This window comes from Motacilla alba, chromosome 6 (assembly GCF_015832195.1).
Source record: "Motacilla alba alba isolate MOTALB_02 chromosome 6, Motacilla_alba_V1.0_pri, whole genome shotgun sequence".
NCBI lineage: Eukaryota > Metazoa > Chordata > Aves > Passeriformes > Motacillidae > Motacilla > Motacilla alba.
Window position 1 is genome coordinate 35,493,183 of NC_052021.1, and position 16,000 is coordinate 35,509,182.

Consider the following 16,000-nt stretch of genomic DNA (forward strand, 5'->3'; position numbering starts at 1 on the left):
CTTAGCTTTTGGAAGATGAGCGAACAAAATCCATCGTCGGTTGGATGTGGACATCGAGACATGTGCTTTGGTGCAGCCATTTCCAAACTTTGCCTACAAACCTCCTCACGGTACCTAAGAGAAAACAGAAAAGGTGACTATTGCCCTCAAAATGAGTAATCCCTGGGACTCCTCCAAACCACTGTCCCAGCTCACCTCAAATCTTGATTCGACTCCAGAGGCTGGCCAGAAGATACCTGCAAAAATAAAAGGTACACACTTAGCGTGCTGCTACGGAACGCTCACCTATGAGTCATCCTGCCTAAACACCGACTCACCCGCTTGCCTCTGTTCCTTGGCACACCTAGGGCAGTGACAGCACCTGTAAGGAAACAAAGCAAAAAAGGATGCTGAGATACTGGGAAAACACAACCTCCCTGATCTGACAAGTATGCCACACCTATACCTAAAGCTTGCACCCACCTAGCATCAGGCATCCTTGGCCGGGAGAAGTTGCAAGTGGACCACCTAACAAAAAAACAACAGTGGATGCTTAGAGTTGCACCAGAAATTGAGGCCTCAGCAAAAACAAATGCTGGCATCTTTTGATTACTGCTCACCTTGCCCTCCTCAACTTGACTGCTGATATCTGGCTTGACTTCCTAAAAATAAAAAAGAAGGCAATGAACTGTGCTGCAACAGAGACACCATTTACACTTCCCCTGCAGACACAAACTATGACTGACCTGCTCAGGGGAACCCACGAGCCCGGGATGGGGTGCTCCGCCAAGGATATAATGCATCAGCACCTGAAAGAAAGTTAGGATATACGTCAAAGGGCTGCAGGATAACTTCACAGCCCCAAACAGCTTGTGTCAATCTAGGAATACCATCTAAAGTCCGACTACACACCACGTTACAAAGTTCAAGTCCCCGGGACTCATCCTATCGCACCAGGCTACGCAGCGGGGCAGAGCGGCTCCGGCACAAATATGTGCACACACCCGTGACACAGGACGGGACGTGACAAACAATGGGGACACAACAGGGATAGAAATCTCTTGGCAACAAGAATGACTGCAAGGACCAAAAGAATGCAAAGAGAGATGACCGAGTCGGGAGCAATGGCGAGCTGATGAGGCTCAGAGAACCCTGGAGGAAGAAGATGCTAACTGAAATATTTATTCCAAGAAACTGCAAAGATGGATGCCTGCGAATCCTACGGTCAGTCCTCACATCAAGACTCCTAATCTGCCGTAATGTATCCTTGTGCGGCGCAGCTGTCCATACAGCTCAGTAAAAGACCTGAAAAGACATCTGACCGGATGCTTCTAAAGAGAGATGCCATTCTGATGCCTATCTGAGCTCCCGAGTCAAAAGTTCTATGGCATCGGTGCCAGGCCAAGGAACACAGAGATCACAGATGCTAAGAATGATGCGTGGGTTTCTGATAGGCCCCTCAAAGGGCTAAGCTAAAAGACATGAGACACCCAAACACACAGAACGCACAACAGACAAGTGACACGAGACGCACCGGGACTGCTCTGCCCTGCGCACCTCAGCGCTGTGATCAAAAGTGACACTTTCCCTTTACATGCCCTAAGGGGCCGCTTCTTCCACATGCCCGTCTCCAAAGCGGACTCAGAAACCCCTCCCGGGGAGTCCCCAACCCAGCATCCCACTTTCATTCCCGGTCTGGGTCACAGCCCTCGACTTATCTCAGACATCTGGGGAACCCGGTCCGTGTCAGGTGCGAAGGAAGGCCGCCTCGCCGGCTGGGAAGTTCCTGCTGTCTCTGGGCCGTTGTCTCTTAGTCACCTACATTAAAGAAAACCGAGCATCAATGCATGATCTGGGCAGCACGTCAGCCAAAACCTAGCAATTCTGCTGCTCACCATTCTCCTGAGAATGCCCAGCTCCACGGGCCACATGCTTTTGCCACGCTCAGAGGCCACGCCGTCTTTGCAGGGTATGCCTGGGTTAAGAGCAGACGAGGTGATGTGGCATTGCTGAAACCTGAGCAGACTCTCCCTTCTGCTCCCTGCTTCCCCGACTCACCGCAACTCCAAGGCTGTTGCCAAAGACGATGCAGATGACACCTTTAAGTAAAACGGCAAAGGCTTCATCACAGAGTCCTGTAAGGCTCCCAGAGGGCTCACAAGAGCAGCAAACCCAGTCCATCGGCCGGTGTGTGACGGGAGCTTTGCATACTCCAAGTGAATTGCCTAAAGCACACAAACGAGAATGGAGGCTTAGAGCTGCACCAGAAAGAGAGACCTGAGCAGTAACAAAGGCTTCACTCCACTGATCACTGCTCACCTTGCCCTCTTCAACTTGACTGTTGATATCTGGCTTGACTTCCTAAAAATAAAAACAAGGAACAGTGCTGTAACATAGTCACCACTTATGCTTCCCCTGCAGACACAAACCGTGACTGACCTGCTCAGGGGAAGCCCCTAATCCAGGATGGGATGCTCTGCCATGGATTTTATCCTTCTGCATCTGAAAGGAAGTTAAGACAAAAGTCAAAGGGCTGCAGGATAACTTCACAGCCCCAAACATCCTGTGTCAATCTAGGAATACCATCTAAAGTCCGACTACACACCACGTTACAAAGTTCAAGTCCCCGGGACTCGTCCTATCGCACCAGGCTACGCAGCGGGGCAGAGCAGCTCCGGCACAAATATGTGCAGACACCCGTGACACAGGACAGGACGTGACAAACAATAGGGACACAACAGGGATAGAAATCTCTTGGCAACAAGAATGACTGCAAGGACCAAAAGAATGCAAAGAGAGATGACCGAGTCGGGAGCAATGGCGAGCTGATGAGGCTCAGAGAACCCTGGAGGAAGAAGATGCTAACTGAAATATTTATTCCAAGAGACTGCAAAGATGGATGCCTGCGAATCCTACGGTCAGAATCCTCTACCAGTCCTCACATTCTTAAGACTCCTAATCTGCCGTAATGTATCCTTGTGCGGCGCAGCTGTCCATACAGCTCAGTAAAAGACCTGAAAAGACATCTGACCGGATGCTTCTAAAGAGAGATGCAATTCCGATGCCTATCTGAGCTCCCGAGTCAAAAGTTCTATGGCATCGGTGCCAGGCCAAGGAACACAGAGATCACAGATGCTAAGAATGATGCGTGGGTTTCTGATAGGCCCCTCAAAGGGCTAAGCTAAAAGACATGAGACACCCAAACACACAGAACGCACAACAGACAAGTGACACGAGACACACCGGTACTGCTCTGCCCTGCGCACCTCAGCGCTGTGATCAAAAGCGACACTTTCCCTTTACATGCCCTAAGGGGCCGCTTCTTCCACATCCCCGTCTCCAAAGCAGACTCAAAAATCCCTCCCAGGGAGTCCCAAGCCAGCATCCCACTTTCATCCCCTCTGCGGGTCGCAACCCTCGACTTATCTCTCAGACAGGTGGGCATGCCAATCTGTGTCAGGTGCGAAAGAAAGCAGCCTCGCCATCTGAGCAGTCCCTGCTGGCACCGGGCTGTTGTATCTTACTCTGCCAAGAGAAAGAAAACCAAACATCAGTGCACAAGCTTAGCAGCACATTGGCCAAAACCAAACAAGTCTGCTACTCACCACATTCTTAAGAATGCCCAGGTCCTTGGGCCGCACGCTTTGGCCGTGCTCGGAGGCTGACGCCATTGTCGCAGGGTCTGCCTAGATTAAGCGGAGACAACTTGATTTGGCATTGCTGAAACCTGAATGGACGCTCACTCCTGCTCCCTACCTCCCCGACTCACCACAACTCCTTGGGCGGTCCTGATGGCTACCCAGATAGGACGGTGAAATAGAAAATTTAAAGGCTTCATCGCAGAGTCCTGTAATACTTCCACAAGGCCCCATATGCAGGAAACCCGGTGCATTGGCCGGTGTGTGACGGGGGCTGGACATACGCTGAGTCAATTACCTAAAGCAAACAAACAAGAATGGAGGCTTAGAGTTGCACCAGAAAGTTAGACTTAAGCAATAACAACTACTTCTGTACACAACTCAATGCTCACCTTGCCCACTTCAACTTGACTGCTGCTAGCTGCCTTGACTTCCTAAAAATAAAAAACAGAGAACAGTGGTGTAACATAGTCACCATTTACGCTTCCTCTGCAGATACAAACTATGACTGACCTGCTCAGGGGAACCCACGAGCCCGGGATGGGGTGCTCCGCCAAGGATATAATGCATCAGCACCTGAAAGAAAGTTAGGATATACGTCAAAGGGCTGCAGGATAACTTCACAGCTCCTAACAGCTTGTGTCAATCTAGGAATACCATCTAGACTACACACCACATTACAAATTTCAAGTCCCCGGGACTCGTCCTATCGCACCAGGCTACGCAGCGGGGCAGAGCGGCTCCGGCACAAATATGTGCACACACCCGTGACACAGGACGGGACGTGACAAACAATAGGGACACAACAGGGATAGAAATCTCTTGGCAACAAGAATGACTGCAAGGACCAAAAGAATGCAAAGAGAGATGACCGAGTCGGGAGCAATGGCGAGCTGAGGAGGCTCAGAGAACCCTGGAGGAAGAAGATGCTAACTGAAATATTTATTCCAAGAAACTGCAAAGATGGATGCCTGCGAATCCTACGGTCAGAATCCTCTACCAGTCCTCACATTCTTAAGACTCCTAATCTGCCGTAATGTATCCTTGTGCGGCACAGCTGTCCATACAGCTCAGTAAAAGACCTGAAAAGACATCTGACTGGATGCTTCTAAAGAGATGCCATTCTGATGCCTATCTGAGCTCCCGAGTCAAAAGTTCTATGGCATCGGTGCCAGGCCAAGGAACACAGAGATCACAGATGCTAAGAATGATGCGTGGGTTTCTGATAGGCCCCTCAAAGGGCTAAGCTAAAAGACATGAGACACCCAAACACACAGAACGCACAACAGACAAGTGACACGAGACGCACCGGGACTGCTCTGCCCTGCGCACCTCAGCGCTGTGATCAAAAGTGACACTTTCCCTTTACATGCCCTAAGGGGCCGCTTCTTCCACATGCCCGTCTCCAAAGCGGACTCAGAAACCCCTCCCGGGGAGTCCCCAACCCAGCATCCCACTTTCATTCCCGGTCTGGGTCACAGCCCTCGACTTATCTCAGACATCTGGGGAACCCGGTCCGTGTCAGGTGCGAAGGAAGGCCGCCTCGCCGGCTGGGAAGTTCCTGCTGTCTCTGGGCCGTTGTCTCTTAGTCACCTACATTAAAGAAAACAGAGCATCACTGTGTGATCTTGGCGGCTCGTCGGCCAAAACCCAACAATTCTGCTACTCACCGCTATCCTAAGAATGCCCGGGTCCTCGGGCAGCATGACTGCGCCGTGCTCGGAGGCTGACGTCGTCGCAGGGTATGCCTGGGTTAAGAGCAGATGAGATGATGTGGCATTGCTGAAACCTGAGTGGACCCTCGCTCCTCCTCCCCGCTTCCCTTACTCACCGCAACTCCTCCGCCATTGCCAAAGTCTACCCAGGTGCCACCTTTAAACAGAAAAAGCAAAGGCTTCATCACTGAGTCCTGTCGGACGTCCACAGGGCTCACAAAAGCAGCAAACCCGTCCATCGGCCGGCCGGTGACGGGGGCCTGGCATACTCCAGGTGGACCGCCTAAAGCACAAAAATGAGAATGGACGCTTAGAGTTGCACCAGAAATTGAGACATCAGCAATAACAACTGCTTCTATCCACTGGACACTACTCACCTTGCCCTCTCCAACTTGATTGCTACTATCCGGCTTGACTTCCTAAAAATAAAAACAAGGAACAGTGCTGTAACAGAGTCACCATTTACACTTCCCCTGCAAACACAGACCATGACTGACCTGCTCAGGGGAACCCACGAGCCCGGGATGGGGCGCTCCACCATGGATTCTATCCTTCTGCGTCTGAAAGAAAGTTAGAACAAAAGTCAAAGGGCTGCAGGATACCTTCACAGCCCCAAACATCCCGTGTCAATCTAGGAATACCATCTAAAGTCCGACTACACACCACATTACAAATTTCAAGTCCCCGGGACTCGTCCTATCGCACCAGGCTACGCAGCGGGGCAGAGCGGCTCCGGCACAAATATGTGCACACACCCGTGACACAGGACAGGACGTGACAAACAATGGGGTCTCTAAACACAAACATCACTTAATACTACAAAGTGTGACACAATGATGAGAAGAGAGTTCCTGGCAAGAATAAGTAGTGGCAAGGACCACGAGGATGCCAAAAGAGATGACTGATTCTCAGGGGACAGTGGATGGAGGCTGCCCCTCTAAGGAGCAGAAGACTGGAACAGAGTGACCTGTTATAAGACCTGTTGGTCACGATGATCAAGGCGGCTGTGAGACAATGCTATGTTTAGTATGTTCTCCATATCATACAATCTTATGTGCCCCAGGACTTTACAGCTCACGGCTGGAAAGGATGGATGCTGATACAGCTGGGAACAAGGCCTCAAAAGATGTCTGACTCACTGCTTCTGAGATGTGACTCGAGATGCGGCTGAGCCCGCCGGTAAAAGAACAAATGATATTGGCATCCTGCCGAGAAGTGCCAGCGTTCGAGAACCTAGAGATGACAGCTGATGCTTGTGCTAAGGGCCTCGAGGGGAAAAGGCAGAGATATTTGATCCAAGGGACCCCAAAGACACACTAGGTAACACAGGACACCAAACAACACAGCACAGACCGGAACTGTTCTGCACCGCACACTCTACAGCTGCAATCAAAAGCAGAGCCTCTCCCTTTCGCTGTCCCAAGGGGCCCCTTAGAGAACATCTCTTCACCCTCTGCTAATTTTTAAATCTGTCTAGGAATTTCCAAGCCACTACTCTCCTATCATCCCATCTCCAGGCAGTGGCCCCCAACTTATCTTTTGGATGACCGGTGAGGTGAATCCACGTTGGACCTGAAATGAGTCTGCCTCAGAGGGCCCTGTGATCCCGGTCAGCCTCTCAGTCAACTACAATAAAGAAAACAAAAAACAATGTATGAGTTCAGTGTTATGTGGGCCAAATCCCAGAAAATCAGCTACTTGCCCTCTCCTGAGTGTGCCTGGGTCCTCGAGTCTCCAGCTTCATCCTGAGTCCAAGGCTGTGGCACCTGGGTTAGAGAAAGGCAAAGTTACATGGCATTTCTGTGACTGCAGTATGCTTGTGTGCTGTAAGACATGCGAATGCCTCTGCTACGCTTGTGAAAAGCCTTGGGGGGGCCCTCAAATAGACACCATTTCTCACCTTGCTGCCTTCAAAACCCCCCACCACCCCCCACAATAACTCCTAACCGGATACATCCTCACCCTCCTGCTCCTAGTCACAATCCTCAACTTAATTGTAGCCTCAATCTCAAGCATCATCTTTGACACTAAGCAGATCCCTTTTGTGATGTGATGAATCTGCCACAAAAAGTGTTGTACTTGACACAATCTGGATTTTCCGGAAGCTGCACTTCTCCTCCAACCTAAAAACAACCAAGAACAAAACCAGAAACTACAAAAGAACTTTTCCACCCCTAAAAACACAACCCAAAATCATGAACTTAAATACTCCCTGTGTTCAATGCTGTTTTCTTCACAGCATCTTCAAAGCCTCCATGACTTTAGATGCCCAAAAGAACCTGCTACAAACAAGCTAAGATAAGCTGAAAGAGTCTCTTCACTGAAATGAGAAGAGAGCTCTTATCCCAGCAGATCCCAGAGAGGGAATGAAGCCCCTCTGCAAAAGCTGGGGTTAATATACCCCTGATTGGGCCCGCCTCTCCTTCCCATTACACCCAGGAAAAGGGAGGGGGCAAATCCCACCAGGTATAAAAGCCCTCAGAGCAGCTGCAGCTGTTTGGCTTCTCTACCTTGAATTCAAGGGGAGTAAAGGGCTTGATATAGGAGAAAACTCTTCAGAGGAATGACAACGCTTTCTTTTTTGCTACAACTAATTGGAGCAAAAGGGCGGAAAACTGGTGAGAAATAAAACTTTGTGTTTAGGTAGCACAGCCAGACAAATTGGGTAATTTGCTGTTAACTTACATAATTATTCTTTAGTGACTACTAAGTAGTACTTCACATGTGACTAAGTAGGGTGGAGAAGAATACTAATGATATGAATAGTCTAAGTCTGCTTGGGACCTCTAATTAGGGCTATCTACATTATAAACAAAAATATGAAAAATAATAGCCTCCCAGGCAGTGCAAGGGTTAGGTACATGCCAGGCTCACCCTTCTCTGAGATATCTGGTTCTAGGGCACAGAACGAAGTGCCCTGAAATGCACATTTAAACCCTTAAAATGCTGAAAAAGGTAGAGCTTCCTTTAAGTGAACCCCTTAAAATGAGAAAATGGGGCAGTTGCCTCCACTGAAACTGATACAATGGCAATTAAATGCCTTCTGCTCTTTAATTTAATCCCCTAAAATATTGGGAAAAGAGGGAGTTTTCTCACTGTAAATCTCTCCAGTGATGAAAAAAATAGGGATTTTTCCCTCAATCCAAACCCTTAAGAAGGAGAGATAGCTGGGCATCCCCCTCAGTTTAAGCCTTAGGAAAACAAAAAAGAGGGCAGTTACCCTTAAATCAAATCCATAAAAAACATTGTTAAAGTTTTCCCCTTTTATTTAAACTGGAAAATAATGGAAAATGGGGACTCCCTGTCAATTAGCCCCCCTAACGGCATAGAAAGGCAGGATTCTTTCAACTGAAACCATTAAAATTGCAGGGGAAGCAGATTCCCTCACAATTTGAACACAAAAAATAAGGGAAAGGGAAGCTTTTTCCCTCCATTTAAACCCTTTTTCTCCTAATAACCCCTCTCTTTTCTGGGAGTGCTGTGGAGGGTCTGGAGGCTCTGGGGAAGGACTGACACAGTAAAAGGGGAAAGTTGAAAACTCTCCCCTTGAACCCCACATGCTTCCTGGCCTGCTCAGGTGCTGCCCCTTGGCAAGAGGGTTCTTCCCTTGGCATTTTCTCAAAGCGAAGCTCCGTGCCTGGGTGGGTCCAGCTGTGCCCCGGTCCCTGCTGGATGCTCTGACTGTGTTTCCTGGAGGGATACTCGGGATACCCCCGTTAGCCCCTCTGGACTAGCTGCTCCCTGTGCAGGTGTGCCCGGGTAACCCTCTGAAAGCAGCTGGTCACACAGGCGGGCCGCTACACCTTGGAGTGGGAGGTGAAGAAAGGTCCCATGGGGAGTTCCCTCCCCTACACAGCCCTTTGTCTGCCCCTTAAACAACCGGCTGCTGGACCTTCCTTTCCAAGAAAATTAACGGTCTTTCTTCTCTCTGTGCCCGTGCCCAAAACTGGGATTCAGCCTCCAAAACTGCAGATGGCGAACGATTTCTGGCAGACCGCAGCTGCCGAAGCCGAGAACTCTCGCTGCCCTTGGAGTGCCACGGGCCTCTTGTGAACGGACGTCTGCGGCGGGGTGAGTTTGGCTTTATGGGGAAAAGGGCCGGTGTTTGTGTCCGGGGGCCTATGCCTGCTCTGGTTCCGAACGGCGCGGGATTTCTCCTGGAATGAAGTTGCCCCTGCCTAGAACTCGGGCTGCCCTGGCAGTTTGCTGAGCGCCTCCTGCAAACTGGCATCGGGAAACTCGGGGGGTGAGTTTTTCTGTGTGGAATTTCTCCCAGACCAAAGCTGAGGGCACCTAACCCTAACTTCGACCGCAATGATTTAGCTGGGTCTAAAACTTATGACCTTCAGACCGAGAGCGGGGGACCCGACCCGCTGTGCTGCCGCTGGCCCCTTTCTAATGCATTGCGGTCCTAAAACTTTGCCTTTGCAGAGGGTCCTCTGACCCTGCCCATAATCTTCAAAATATGCTAAAGATTCCTAAAATAGCTTTGAAAAAGCCCCAACAATATCCTAAGAAAATCCCAGAAAAGTCCTAAAAAACCTTCCAAAATCCCCTAAGTATCTTTAAAAGTCCTGGAAAAAACCTCAAAAAAACATGCTCAGCCTCCAAACTCTACCTCTTGTTCTCCAGCCCTCAGATGTTATCCCTACCTTTTTGCAGTGGTACTTGTTGTCCTCTGAGGGTTCTGTCATTGTCCTGGTATGAGGGTTGCTGTGTTATCCCACCGGGAGGGTTCCGGTGTGGTCTCGCTGTTGGGGTTGCTGTGTTGTGCTGCTGTTGAGGGAAAAGGCTGTTGGTAGGGGGGCTGCTTAGGGTGAAGTCAGGGCTGGGGTGAGGGGTGGTGTACCCGAACTTGCCTCCTAAGCTGTACCCTGTAGCCCTGATCTCCACTGGACTGTCCAGCCCTCAGGCCCTCTCCCTTTATCCCTCAACCCTTTCCTCTACGCCCCAGCCCTCAGGCTCTGTGAGTCGCCCTCAAGCACCCTTAATCCCTCTCCTTTGCCCCTCTGCCCCCAGCTTCTCTGTGTACCCTCCGGCTGCACCTATCAGCCTCGCATCTTCGTGTGTCACCTGCCTGTCCCCCTCTCCCTGTCCCTCCTTCAGCTCCCAGCCTCTGTCTCCCTTGAGACCCCATGGTGCCCCTCGGCCTCTGTGTGTCGTGCCATGAAAAGACCCTAAAAAACCATAAAAATTCCCTAAAATAACCCTAATTTTCAAAATGTCCTAAAAACCCCTTTTTCAGAATACCCTTAAAATACACTAAAAATACCCTACTTTTAAAAAAACCCCTAAAACACCCCTACAAATCCCCAAAGAACCTTTAAAAAAAAGCCTAAATATACCCTAAATAGTTCTAAAAGAGATCAAAAAATACCCCAAAAATCCTTAAAATGCCCTAAGACCTTTAAAAAAACCCATAAAAATTTCCTCAAAAACTGTAAAAATACCCTAGTCCTAAAAAAGTCCTCCACATACCCTCAGTAGTCCTAAAAAAGCTCCAAGAACACCCAAATTCCCCCCTAAAAAATTCTAAAAAGTACTAAGAAAGCCCTTAAAATACCTTAAGAAAATCTTTTTAAAACACTGAAAAAGCCCTAAAAGTATCCTAAACATTCCCAGAAAATCCCTAAAAAAAACTCCTAAAAATATCCTAAAAAAACCCCTAAAATATCCTTTGCAAGCCCTGGAAAAAAAACCCTAAAAAAAACCCTAAAAACTGCACAGCCCCCAACTCCTACCTTTCCCTCTCTAGCCCACAAACATCATTGCTACCTTTTTATTATGGTCCCTGTCTTGTGCTGCTATTGGGGAAAACTGGTGTCCATGGGGTGCTGTTTAGGGTGAGCTTACGGCTGGGGTGAGGGCTTCTGCACCTGTAGCTTAACCATGTTACTCTGTGTCCTATCCTTGTTACCCCTAACCCTCAGTGTGAGCTGTCCACCTGTCAAATCCCCTCTCTTTGCCCCTCAGCCTGCAATGTTTGTGTGTCACCCCAAGCCCTCCAACCTTGTCCCTTGGCCCCCTAACCTCCACCATGCACTCTCCACCCAGGTAGGGGTGGTTTTTAGGGTGAGGTTAGGTGTGGTGTGAGGGCTGGTTCACCTGTCACCCTCAGGCACCCCCCACTTTGCCCCTCAAGGCACCTGCTCCCCCTCAGCCTCTTCTTGTCACCCTCAAGTTCCCCAGAGTAGCCTCTCAGCATCTCTGTGACACTCTGGAGGCTCCCAGTTAGTTGCTCCTGAAGACCCCTTCTACCTCTCAGCTGCCCCCATGCTCTGTGTCACCCTCCAGCCCACCCCCGTCAGCCTGCAGCCCCTTGTGACACCCTGCAGCCCAGAGACATTGTCCCTGCCTGTCTTATTTGGGTGTTGTCCTGCTGCAAGAGCTGCACTGTCCTCCAAGAGTTCAGGTTCCCACTAGCTGCTGGAGGGGGGTAACAGGTGGGCAGTGGGTGGAGTAGTGGATGGAGCATGGAGGGTGGTGGAGTGAGGGATGGAGCAGGCAGCGTGGTGGGGAGGGGTGAAAGGTGGAGTGAGGGATGGGGCAAGGGCCGGCTGGAAAATAGAGTAGGTGTTAGGGGAGGAAAAGGGGACACACCAGTAGAGGGCTGAGGTGAGGAGGTAAGGGTTAGGAGGAAGCACCCCATAACTCCAAGACCAAACCTGCAGCCAACAAGAACTGGGAGTCCCAAATGCCTTCGGCAAACCGATGCAAGGAATCTGGGGTGGTGAGCTTTGTTTCCCGTGGAAAAAGGGCTGGCAGTCGTGTCCGTGGGCCTTCTAAAGACAGATGCTGCGCCAATGCCTGTCCGGGCTCCCGGGTCACGGGTTCGAAGGAATTGGCACTGGGCCCAGGAACACAGAGATCCAAGTTGCAAAGATGGACACCTGGATTTCTGACAAGCCCATCAAAGGACTAAGGCAAAAGACACAGAAGGCACGACATACACGTAACACCACATGCACCAGGATTGCTCTACCCTGAGCACCTCAGCACTGTGTGTCCTTGTGTCCTTTACAAGTGTGTCCTTGTCCTTGTCCCCCCCCTCCAAAGCTGCTGCTCAAAAAGCTCTCCCAGCACCTTGCTTTAATCCCCTCTGGGGGTCGTGGCCCTCCACTTACCTCTCAGACCTCTGAGGATGAGAATCCACATGGGGTATGAAGGAAGGCTGCCTCTCCCCCTGGGAATTTCCCGCATTCACCGGGCTGTGGTCCCTTGGTCAGCTACAATCAGAAACACCAAACATCACTGCACGATCTCAAACGCACAGCGGCCAAAACCCAACAAGTCTGCTACTCGCCATCCTCCTAAGAATGCCCGGCTCCTCGGGCCGCACGCTTCCGCCGCGCTCGGAGGCCAACGCCGTCGTCGCGGGGTCTGCCTGGGTTAAGAGGAGATAATATGATTTGGTATTGCTGAAACTTGGCTCTTCCTCACTTGTTCCCCGACTTACAGCAACTCCTCGGCTGTTCCTGAAGGCTCCCCAGGTGACACCTTCAAATGGAAAAGGTCAAGGCTTCATCAATGAGCCCTGTACTACTTCCCAAGTTCCCACGAGAGCGACGAACCGGGTCTCTTGGCCCGTTTTTTTGTCTTGGCATAACATGCATGGACCATCTAAAACATGCAAACAAGAATGGGTACTTAGAGTTGCACCCGAAACACCACTACCCTAGGTAGACAAATATGTAAGTTTTAATATACAAAACTCAAAAAAACTCCACCAAAAAAACCCACCTCCAATAACCCATAACCACACTATCTCATGTAATAACAAAGACCCCATGTCCAATCCCCTTCATAAAACCTGTAAAATCTCTGCCAAAAATCCCTAAAACTAAAAAACCCTGCCTCTTGCCAAATAAGAGCCAAAAAACCATGTCTTTTGATCTATACAAAATCATTAACCTAACATATAAAAACCACAAAAATATAAAACCTTACTGAACACCATTACACACTAATTTCATCACAACATATAAAAATCCACCTATTTCTAACACAGCAAAACCATCACAAAATATATATGCAATAAAACCTTAAAAACCTCGCTAAAAATTTAATTTAAAAATTCCATTATAACCTGAAAACTCATACATTACTCATAAATACCAAACATGAACCTCCTCCAAAACAAATATTTCTAAAACCCAAAAATCTCAAACATTTAAAATAACTACTACAGAGCCAAAAAAACCATAAAACAATTAAACACCTGACCTCAACTATCTAAAACCATCTACAATAACTTTTCTTTACAAACACCCCAACAAATACCAATTACTATCTCAACAATACACCACCAGCAACACCCAACAACTCAAAATACTGTAATTCCCATCCAAAAGATACACCATAAACTAAAACACCAAAAAAAGATCAACAAAACCCACTCACCCTTCAACAACCCCATTGAACCTACACGCATAACTGAAACAAATAAAAAACTGTAAAGTATTATACCTTAACTCCACCATTAAACACTGCTATACCAAATTTAGTTTAAAAAATCACAAAAACCAAATTACAAGTAGTAAATAATACCAAAAAATAAACCAACACACTATATACCACCAATAAAATTAATAAACCACATATAAATGCCACTATGTATTAAACAGCACTGCCATTAAATATACTTACCTGTATGTATACATAAACATATACATACAATTAAAATATATTAATTTGAGCATTACACTGACGATATAAGAAAATAAAACGTTCTAAAATGATAGTATAATAGGATATCCTCTATCATCCTCAGCCAAATCCTCTCTGAACTATTTTGCCGAACACAAACAACAGAAAAAATCCATTTTTACTTATTTTACCTAACGTCTCATGTATTAGCCAAAACGAAAAGTTTGGCCAAAACTGTAATTTCTTCTTCTAAAACCATTCAACTTTACTCAGATACAAAAAACCAAACCAACACCAAAAACCCCATACACAAAAGACCCTCGCCACACCCCCTCCGCAATTCCCTCCCCCCCTGCTGCTGGGTGGACGCAGCAATGAAAAAACGCAGACCCGGAGGTCTCACGACAGAGTGCTAAATGCATCGAACACTGTTTCCAGATGGCGCCCACAGGATTGTTTAAAGCTGTGGCTCCCTTACAGAGCAACACCAACAGAGCCCACTGACAAGAAGCCTGCGTGGTCGGGGCTGGTGTTTTTTCCCCTCTTTTCCCTTCAGTGACTTTGGCAAGCACGCTCCGAAGCTGACAAGCCACAGGTGTCCCCCAGCGCCCCTTGCCGGGACTCGCTCCCAGGCTAGCGCCGCTCCGCGGAGCGGGGCGCAGCGGGGAGGCCACGCCAGCTACGGGAGCGGCGGCGCTCGGCGCCCCGGGGCGGCCCCGCGCTCCCGGCACCGGACGGAGCGCGGCTCCCGGCAGGAAAGCGGCTCCTCCGACGGCTCCTCGGGCGCGCAGGGGCGGCGCCGCGCCGGGAGACCCCCCGCCCGCTCCCCCCTGCCCGGCGGTGCCGGCACCGGGTCCGGGGGTCCCGGCGGCGCCCGAGCCCCGCGCCCGGAGCGGACAGAGCGACCGGCACCGACCGGGACCAGCGCAGCGCCCGCGCCGCCTCTCCCGCCCGCCGGCCCGGCAAAGCTCCCCTCGGCTCCGCACGGCTCGCACCGCCTGCACACCCGCCCCGCCGGGATTTTCCGGCACGCGGTCCCTTCCACCGTCTGGAGAGGGGCGCGCGCGGGGGCTAGGGGGGTGCCGCCCTGTTCCGACGCCGCTCGCCCGCTGCCACCGCCCCCGCCGCCGTCATCCACCTCAGTCATCGTGTCCCTTTGCGCTTCTGAATCTCCTTCACCCCTCCCCTCTATTTACAGACACCGCCCCGCTCGCCGCTCCCTCGCGCCCCTCGCCCTTCCCTCCCTCGGCAGCCGTCCTTGCCCCGGCCCGCCGGCACCCAGCGGCGAGGGGCAGGGCGCTGGCTCGGGGGGCTGCAGTACCGCTTTCTGTCCACAACACGGCAGCACTGCCGCCGAGCTCAGCCCGGGGCTGCGACGCGTTTTAGGGGCAGGCAGAGAACGGAGGCAAAAGGTGCCAGAGAGCCCTCTCCATTCCCTTCAGCCCCTGCAGCTGTTTTATGGTTTCAGGACACTTGAATGGTTCATTCCTAGATAAACAGGTTATGTCTTTATTTTCAAAACTACTACCCATCTGTAGTCAGTTTCCTGCATTCCTGTATACAAATGAGTGGATAGAGAGCACGTTTCATTCCAAATTAATTTAGAGATAAATTCCTACTCTTTGCCCATATCTATTAAAATGAAGAACTTGCCAGGTTTGAGTATTCTACACCCACCCCTCCCTGTGAAATTTCTGGCAGCTTTGGGTCCCTCTAGGGGAGGGCAACTCAGCTTGACCCCCCACTCATTCCCCACTCACCTGCTCCTCCACCGCAGTGTGGCTCCCTCTCCTAGGGACACTGGGGTGCCCCAAAGTGGCATCAGAGCCCCGAGTCTTCACCTCCTTTTCCTGACCCCCAAAGAAGGCACAGAACGAGTCCAACTGCCCTGGACAGCAGTGCAGCGCTTCCTTCAAACCCTTTCCACATGTACATCCCCCCAGAAAGGGACTCCGCTGCAACAGGAAAGGGGGGGCAGCCCCCAGAAGGGTTGAAGTTCCTCCCCAACCTCCCTGTCACAGG

At 50.2% G+C, this 16,000-nt stretch overlaps 4 long non-coding RNA genes across 6 annotated transcripts; all 4 read right to left on the minus strand.

Annotated features, from left to right (window-relative positions):
• On the minus strand, positions 1-435 carry LOC119702893. Its single transcript, XR_005257479.1, has 3 exons — positions 318-435; positions 196-236; positions 1-114 (listed from the first exon to the last, which is right to left on the minus strand). It is a non-coding gene; the product is annotated as an uncharacterized LOC119702893 (long non-coding RNA).
• Positions 436-459: 24 nt separating this feature from the next.
• Positions 460-833, minus strand: LOC119702894. The gene is made up of 3 exons (XR_005257480.1): positions 726-833; positions 600-641; positions 460-507 (listed from the first exon to the last, which is right to left on the minus strand). It is a non-coding gene; the product is annotated as an uncharacterized LOC119702894 (long non-coding RNA).
• Positions 834-2,101: 1,268 nt separating this feature from the next.
• LOC119702557 lies at positions 2,102-4,349 on the minus strand. 3 transcript variants are annotated; one of them, XR_005257378.1, is made up of 6 exons: positions 4,131-4,349; positions 4,010-4,051; positions 3,585-3,915; positions 2,419-3,504; positions 2,299-2,340; positions 2,102-2,204 (listed from the first exon to the last, which is right to left on the minus strand). It is a non-coding gene; the product is annotated as an uncharacterized LOC119702557 (long non-coding RNA). The 3 variants fall into 3 exon arrangements; XR_005257379.1 differs by having other exon boundaries at positions 3,585-3,665; positions 3,749-3,915; positions 4,010-4,349; XR_005257377.1 differs by having other exon boundaries at positions 4,010-4,349.
• Positions 4,350-7,034: 2,685 nt separating this feature from the next.
• LOC119702558 lies at positions 7,035-15,890 on the minus strand. The gene is made up of 5 exons (XR_005257380.1): positions 15,739-15,890; positions 12,457-12,716; positions 11,998-12,179; positions 9,985-10,108; positions 7,035-7,098 (listed from the first exon to the last, which is right to left on the minus strand). It is a non-coding gene; the product is annotated as an uncharacterized LOC119702558 (long non-coding RNA).
• Positions 15,891-16,000: the final 110 nt, after the last annotated feature.